The sequence below is a fragment of the Meles meles genome, chromosome 7 (genome assembly GCF_922984935.1).
Source record: "Meles meles chromosome 7, mMelMel3.1 paternal haplotype, whole genome shotgun sequence".
NCBI classification, from domain to species: domain Eukaryota; kingdom Metazoa; phylum Chordata; class Mammalia; order Carnivora; family Mustelidae; genus Meles; species Meles meles.
This window is the reverse complement of record NC_060072.1, coordinates 120225027-120233936: the sequence shown is the minus strand read 5'-3', so window position 1 is coordinate 120233936 and position 8910 is coordinate 120225027.

Here is an 8910-nt window from a genome sequence, read left to right as displayed (position 1 = left end):
CATTTGGGGGGCTCCAGGAAGCAGTCACCAAGGCAGGGTGCGATGTGCAAGACATTTATTGGAACATTTATTGGGGACACGCAAAGAGGGGGAGCGAGAGGAGGCAGAGGGAGCCTCCTGATGGTGATGGAGGCTGGACAGCTAGGAAGGGGGGAGGGAGGGAGCATATGGGAGAGCCAGCTTTAGCCTGAGAGACAGTGCTGAGAGATTTTTGGCCAGCCCGTGGGCAGCCCTAGAGCCAAGGCTGCTCTTTTGAGGACATCGGCAGAAAGGGCCAGGCCCTGAGACCCCCTAGGCTGGGTCGCTGGCCAGACCTGATCATGGCCTGAAGGCAGAGAAGCCTGAAAGCTGAGTGGGGGAGTGGGGGGCACTGAAGCAAAGACCCAACTACAATCATTAAATGGTTAATGATGGAACCACCAGACAAGACAGTAACGTCAGTTTGGGAAAAGCTAGGAGAAAAAAATAGAGAATAGATGCATATCTGCAGACACACGTCTGTTCCTGTCTATGCAGAGGGGGGAGACGGTGGGGAAAGGAGGGAGTCAATCAGACTTCAAAACGGGCAATAAAACTGTTATCACTGGCGATTCCTCTTTTGTATCAGTCAGAAGTCACTGGCACCTCTAGTGGACAAAAGTCATCCGCAGTTGACGCGTTTCCTACAGGCTAACATGTACCATTAGAGTCCGGGCCCTAATCAGTGGGAAGCTGAGATCAGACAGGACGGCACTGCCTCGAGTGGCCCGGTGACAGGCAGCCTTACTGGGGGCCGGCCTGGCCGCTGGTAGCCAGGAAGTCATCTTTGTGCGTTACTTCTAAGTTTTGGCTAATCAATACTTCCTTGGAAAGCTTACATTCTAGTGGGACGAAGACGTAAGGAAACATTATTACAGTAAAACACTACATGACGAATGCTACGACAAGGGCCAGCCCCCAAGAGGGGCACTGGATTCAGCCTGGACTGTGGGGACACAGGGCTTCCCCAGAAAATGGCGCATGACTGGAGCCAGAAGGCTGAATGAGTTAGCCGGGTGCCAGGGGCTGGGTGGGAAGGAGGAAGCAGGAGAAATTAGCACCAGGATTCTGAGGGGGCACCTTGGAGAAATGCAAATTGTTCAAAGGGCTGAGGGTGAGCAGGGGATGGTCCTGGGACTGGAGCAAGCGGCAAGGCTAGTGGGGCCACAGGTACAACGATGAATTGTCTTGTGTGCCAGGCTCAGGAGTTGGGGTTTTTATCCTGAATGAGAGGAGGAAACACTGAAACGTCTGAAGGGTCAACATTACTGATAAAGCCCACTCTGGCTGGAGTGTGGAAAGGGAGTTGGAGGGCACTGAAGCTTTAACAGCAGGTGGGACAGGGGGCTGTCATGATCTAGGTAGGACATGATGGTGGTCCAAACTGGGGTGACCCTAGGGGTACCTAGTGGATCCTGGGTCACACACCCAGGCTATGGGGACACTTGGTGAGCTGGGCTGACCTGGCCCTCTACCCATGCAGGTTACCATCACTCTTCAGAAGGCTTCTTGGTCAGCTAAATGAAGGGTGCCAGGACCAAGAAAGAGACACCTCGGCCTCAAAGTCCTATGCAGCTACGGAAACTGTGCACGGGCATGCGATCAAAATTAGTCTGACCACCCTCCCACCATTCAGTAAATATTTACTGCTCACCTACTGTGTGCCAGGCCCCGTCTGGACTCCAGAGATACAAAGAGGAATAAGAACAGATGCTCTTAAGGAGCTTGCATGCCAGTGGGGGGCACATGACAAACCATAAATGCAAAGGGACTTCGTGTAATTTCGCTAGCTTCCTGCATCTGCGGTTTGCTGTGCCTCATTAATCTTGGGAAGGTTGTCTGCCATTATTACTTCAAATATCTGTTTTGCTCCCTGTTCTCCCTTTTCTCCTTCTGGTATTCTGATCATGCGTCTGTTACATCGTTTGTAATTGTCCCATGGTTTTTGGCTGTTCTGGATTTTTTTTTCCCCTTTGGAGTTATATTGATAGATCTTCAAACTCACTGATTCCGCATTCAGCTACGTTGAGTCTACTGATAAACTCATTAAAGGCGTTCTCCAATGTCCAGCATTTCCTCTGAGGCTTTCTTATCTCTCTGCTTACATTCCCCAGCTGTTCCGGGATGTGGGTCAACTTTTTCCAGCAGAGCCCTTCACAAATTAATCATCGTTACTTTAAATTCCCGCAGTGAGCATTCTTAACATCTGTGCTATATCTGAGTCTCGTTTTGATGCTTGCTTTGTCTCTGCAGACTGTGTGCTTTCTTGGGTTTTGGTGGGGCTGGTGACTCTTTGGTTGTTGAAGGCAGGAGGTGCTGTACTGGGTAATGGGAACCAGGGTCAATTGTCCTCTTACGAATTTCCAATAATTCTGCCTAGGAGTCGGCAGCTTTGGCTAATGTTTTCTGTGTCTATAGGTGCCAGGGACTCTAGGGTTCTTGTATTTGCTTTTTGTCTTTCCTCTTGACTTTGGGCTTCCCTAAGTACTCCTCCTCAGAGAGGAGGATGTTAAGATATGTTATGTTGTTATATTACCATTCCTATAGGGAGCCTATTAGCCCTGTGGGTGTAGAGAAGGGGGAGGGGGCTCTAATCTTCCAACCAATCTTGGGTCTATAGTGGGTCTGTGCTTCTGGTTGGAGGCTTTCTGGAATGGTGAGGCAGGAAGGTAGAGCAGGTGGGTTGGGAGGGTTGCCGTTCCCCTGAAGGCAGACCTTTGTTATGGAGAACGCTCTGGTACATTCACCAGGATGGCTCTTCCTTGACCTCAGCCAGAGCCAGGGACCTTTCCCAGGCCTTCCCAGGAGAACATGGTGAATTCCTAGAGCTGGAGCCCAGAAAGCGTGGGGTCTCCCAAAGGACTGGCATCCTCAGGAATTCGTTGCTCTCGCACTAGTCCACGCTCTGCCTTCAACAATTCTTCAAAATGTTCCTACCAGTTCATGGGGCCGGTGGCTCCTGCTCCTGCTCCCGCTCTTGGCTTTGACTCTGCAGATGCCAGGGCAGGGGCTGGCCCAGCAACCAGCAACCTCACTCAGCTCTCTCATGAGTACAAATAAGTCATTAAGTTTCAGTGTGTCCAGCTTTTCTCATTGTGAGGATGGGAGTGACAATTTCCAAGCTCTTTACAAGTTGAAGCTAAACCTGGAAATCTGTAAACAACTTACTTTCAGAGAGCGATAAGTGTTAGAGAACGAGATGGGGATGGAGAGAAGTTATTGCAAGGTCATGAGAAGGGGCCAGGAGGGCATGTGAAGAGGCATGAACGCAGGAGGGGCAGCCTCATGAAGATCTAGGGTGCTCAGGCACCAGGACTGGCCGGTGAAAGGTCTTGGTACTAAAAGAAGTTGTGTTGCCAGAGCACAGGCAGAGGGAGACAGGAGGGTGAGATCGGGCGGATGGCAGGGGAGTGGGGGAAGACACACAGGCTTTCTTGTTATTGCTGTGGGACGCCATTAAACAGGAGAGAGTCGCCGTTTAACTTACATTTGCTAATGATCTCTCTGGCTACAGAGTCTACATGTTGGGGTTTGCCCAGAACATTCCATTTATGCCTTTTGTCTTGTGTAATTATTTATAGTGCCTCTTTTCACTTTCCAAAGCGTCCAGGTTCAGGCCAGAAATCAGAAGATTCCCCCAACTCCAGCCACAGGAAGGCAAAGGTGTAGGGACAGCCATTGTGGCATCTGAGAAGTCGGTTGGGAGTGAATGCGATGAGGTGGACAAGCTGTGGTGGGGACCTGGGCAGCTGGAGGTTGGCAGGGCAGCCTCATGAAGATCTAGGGTGCTCAGGCACCAGGACTGGCCGATGAAAGGTCTTGGTACTAAAAGAAGTTATGTGTGGCCAGAGCACAGGCAGAGGGAGAGAGGAGGGTGAGATGGAGATGGACTGATGTCCCTGGGATGTTACAGAGATGGACCCAGTGGGACAGCTACTAGACTGACTGGGGAGGTGGACAGGGAAGGAGGTCAGGGATTCAGGCCATCATGAATGACTCTCTCGGCCCATCACCCAGTCTTGCAAACTGCATTATATAAACTCTCTCAAATCTGTCGTTTGGCTTCCATTCCCATACCCAGTCCCCAGTTCAATGCTTCATTTCTTGCCTGAGTTCAGATCTCACCCTCCATGTCCATGGCATTTGGAATCATCCCCCTGTCTGTGGACACAACCCGCGGTCCTACAGCCCATGTCGAGAGCAGACGTCTGCCTTTGGCAACCATAACCCTTCAAATCCCCTTCCCTCATTTCCCACATGGGATGCCCACCACTCCAAAACCCTTCTATCCTACGGGAGCCTCAGAGCCTCTGCTTGAGGTCCCCTCATGCCATCTCTGCCAAAAGAAATTCTCCTTTCCCAGTAGGGGGCTTCCACATTGCCCCCCTCGGCCAATCGTCACTCTCTTCTCTCAATGCCTAAGACTCCCACATTGTACTTCTTTTTAGGCCCTTATGTATTCTACCTTCTAGAACAGTCATCTGTGTATTTACCTTTACTCCTCAACTAACTGTAAGCTTCTGAGGGAAAAACGATGTTTTGTTGGTCTTAAATCCTATAGGCACATCATGAAACTCAACTCTTTGTGGGGTGGAATAGATTAGGCCCATTGGTTTGACCCTGTCATGTTTACCCCTTGACTTCACCGTGAGGCAACCAAGCAGGAAGTGGGTCATGTGTTCCTCACTCAGAATGAGGAATGGGATCCATGCAGGGCAGACAGCCCATACTTGGCTCCAGGCTCGCCCTAGCATTTGGGCCTGGTGGTGGGAGCCAGGTACAGAAGAAGATCTTACCACTCACTCACTGTGCACTTTGGGCCACTCACTTAAGCTGTGTCTGAGGTTTCTTATCTTCAAAGCCAAGGAATAACAATGCCTGACCAGGGAAGCTGGGACCACCACACAAGACAAAGCACATAGGGTGCTTACCACAGAGTCTGATTTACAGGACACTCCCCCTAAATGTAGTCATTATCACTCAAGTGACCGAAGGAGGAGGATCCATAGAGAAAATCGTGACTAAAGCTATTGATGGCCTAAATCATTGGACTATTTTTACATTTTTATTGATAACACTTAACCTGGAGAGGGAGGTGTGGAACAGGCAGAGCTGGTAGGTTTATAAAAGAACACAACTCCTCTGGAAAGCAATTTACCAAGAACCTTCAAGGTGCTCACATCATTTGACCAGTAATTACTGATCAGGAGTATCATGGAGGAGATTCTGGGCAATCTAGATCATAAAAACTCACAAAAATGCAGAAAAAGCTGATATCAAAAACATTAATCCCAGAATTGTTTGTAGTATCCAAAAATTGGAATTGAGCAACTATTATACAAGGAACTATTTAAGTTTCACACGATGTCAAAATGTTTGTAGTGAGGAAAAGCACACCTACGAAGATTTTTTGATGACTAGGGAAATGTTTATAAAGTGAGGAAACTAGACTACAAAAAATGTTATACATGAACAGTGATGTAAAAAGTACTCACATAAAGAAGAGAATATAATATATGGAAGCGTGAGTATTGGGTTGCCTCCAAGTGAGAAGATTACGGACAGTTTTGATTTTCCTTTTTTGACAGTTCCTAAAATGAGAATGTACTATTTTTCTAGTCAGAAAGAAAAATCATGCTATTTTAAAAGCTGCCTGAGAGGGGCACCTGGGTGGCTCTGCTGGTAAAATGTCTGGTCATAATCTCAGGCTCCTGGGACAGGGCCCCTTGTCAGGCTCCCCGCTCAGCGAGGAGTCTGCTTGTCCTTCTCCTTCTCCCCTCCCCCCACTTGTGCTCTCTCCCTTTCTCTCTCTCTCTCAAATCAATGAATAAAATATTTTAAAAAAAGATGCTTGATAATCAGTGGGTTTGATAATTGCGGATCAAGAATATATCCAGTGTTACATATCAGTGACACCCCAGTGGTAGCTTCTGAGATGTGTGACCTCGACCCCATCATTGAGCTCGTTGGTTCCCCTCTCTGGACCTTGGTGGTCTCACCTGTAGAACAGGGATAACTAATCTTCACCCACCTGGCAGGTGGCCAGACCCGGAGCTGTCGGAAAGGCTTGCCTTCTGGTCTTCGATGATCCTTTATGGGGCCACTTTTCTCAAAGTACAGACGGACATGACTAGGGCTGGCTGACTGGAGACACAAGCATGGCAGACGCTGGGTGCTTCCCCACGTCATGCTGAGCGGGTGACAATGGAGGGAGAAGTCAAGGGCAGCGGCTGCTCTGGGCTGACCATGCCTGCCGGAGCCACTCTGGGCGGGAGTTTCAGAAAAAAAGGGACCGGGCTCTGTCCTTTCTTCTCATGCTGTGGTCCTGCCAGGTCTCCTTCACCAACAGACCACTGGGCACTGGGCCTTAGCTTCTCAGGCAGAGGGCACATCTGCAGTTCTCTAAAATATTTGAGGAGCCAAGGGCCCCACAAGCAGAACTCCAGGCCCTTCCGGCCTTCCCTCTCCCCTTGCTCATAGGAACTGGAGGAAGAACTTCTGCTCTGAACACAAGTCTGGGGACCCAGGAACTTGACAGTTACAGCCATCCATTGTGGTCCTGCTGGACGAGGCAGGCTCTCCCAGGACATACCCTCACAGGGGGCCTTCTAGTGGAATTCTCAATCAGGTGTTCTGGTGTGGGCCTAACCTCAAGGAAGACTCTTCCCAAGCAGCCCATCAGTCCAGGACGAGGCAGGGGTGCAGGGGAGTCTGCTTGCTTTGGCCAGACAAATGCAGAGAGATGGGCCAGGCAGGGGCGTGTGGAGTCTGGCGGCCAAGGTCAGATCCATGCCCCTTACTGGCTTACTGCGTGCTGGGGAAATGACATGGTCGCTTTAAGCATGGGTTTCCCCATTCAGCAAATGAGGGGCACCCTGGCACCTATCACATAGGGTCACTGAGAGAATAAGCTCGTGCCTAGCAAGGGCATCCTCCATTGTCTGGCAGGTGACCAGGGCGTGAGAAAGGGCTAGTTTGGTTATAAGGCTCCTGCTCAGGTCCAGCAGCCTCAGGGGCAGCAAGGGGGATACAAAAGGCAAAACCACATCCCCACCTCCAAGAAGGCAGGACCAACCCCAGGAAACAGTTAAACATCCATGCGGCGGGTGGTTAAATGCAAAAGTGACAGGGAGGCCACGATGCTATTTATACCAGCAGCGGGCTGGAGGCCGCCCAAATGCCCTGCAAGCCCATAATGACTAAGCAAACCCCCAAGCTCCACGACCAGACAGCCAGCCCTCTGCTGTGCCCTTGGAAATGGCAGGCGTGCCGCCGATGTCCATACATGGACATGCACCTCCAAAATCAACATTTCCGGAAGGAAATCGCGAGATGGTATGTGCACACCAAAGGTTGTGAGGGATGAGTATCTGGGACCCCCCCCCCACCCCGCCCCAAAGGTCAAGAAGGAATCTGGAGGGAAGGAAGTACTTTAAAGTGTAATGCGCGGCCCTTATCCCCTACACCCAAGTGCTTAAGGACCTGGGTGTTTTAAAACAGTAATAATGGTGCAACCGGGCAGCCTTAGAAGGATTCAGAGCAGGGCGGGGGGGGGGGGGGGTTGCAGGGCAGAGGGATGAGGAAGGCTTCCAGAGAGGATGGGGTTTGAGCCAATGTGGAAGGCTTTGTGGATCCGAATAAAGGAGCTGAGTGGTCCCAGGGGGACAGCTGGGACTCCCCTCCCCTGCCAGTCTCTCTGGCCCAAGAAAGTGAGTTAAATGCTCTTAAGGGCAGTATGAGAAGTGGGTACAACAGTACTGCGTGGGCCCTTTCTCAGAGGGAAAGCTATTTTTGTATAGGAGGCAACAGGGCTTATCTACACCCGCTGATGGACTTAACACCAAGTTCTCGCCTGCGTGATGGGGCGTCAGGGGCCTGGTGAGGGCCAGCATCCTGACTGGCTCTGTGTTGGGCTCTCTCTCAGTTGCAAAGTTTGCATTCATGAAGACACACGACAGGCTCCAAATAGGGTCTCGGAGGCACCAGAGTGAGCGCTTGGAAAGAGTTAGGAAATCCACTTCCATCTTGCCAGAGGAGCCGCGGAGAGCAGCTCATGGCACTAACCCTGAATCCGATTTCTCAGGCACTTGGGGGCTCTCATCTCCCTGACTGAGTTTGTGGGGTACGGGGCCAGCTGTTGTGTGGGCCTGACCAGCCTCCAGGCACTGGCTCTTGGGTCTGACTTTCGTCCCCCTCATGTGAACCTGGAGGCATCCATGAATGTCACAGAACAGAGAGTGGCACCTGACAGATGCGGCTTCGAATCCAGACTCTACCACTGAACTGTGATCATGGAATTTTCCAACCTCTGAAAACCTCCAGTTACTACGAATAAAATGAGGGATAGTGACGTCTCCCTCCAGGATTCAAGAATTAGCAATAATGTAAGCGTTCGCACAGTTCAGAAATTCCAGGAGTGGGGAGCATTACCTTATTTTTCTGGTTGACAGCACGCCTGTGATGGACGAGTGACCATTTTTGTGGGACCCGCATACACCAGAGACAACTGAGACCTGCAGCGCAAACATGGCCTCAGCCCCAGCCCACACTTTCTTTCCCCTGCTGGCAAGTCCTCAACTGACTGGATTTGGGGTTTTCTGCTCCAGCCTGGGGAAGGTCAGTGGTGGTTCATGCATCAGGGATGGGTTCCACCTGCCTGGCAGTAAGGATGGTGCTCAGGGCAGGGAACGGGGGACAAGAGGCCATTGCTGCTGAGGCCTAGCCTCAGGTGGCTTCTAGAAACCCCACAGGAGCAGCCCCACCCAAGGAGCCCCTCCAGAGTGCACCAGCCACCTATAGTATAATAAGACACAGATACAGTTCCTGACACAGAGTTCCTCAAACCCTTGGAATTTCCTGAGTGATAGAGGTGATAGGATTGTCTTTTGTTCT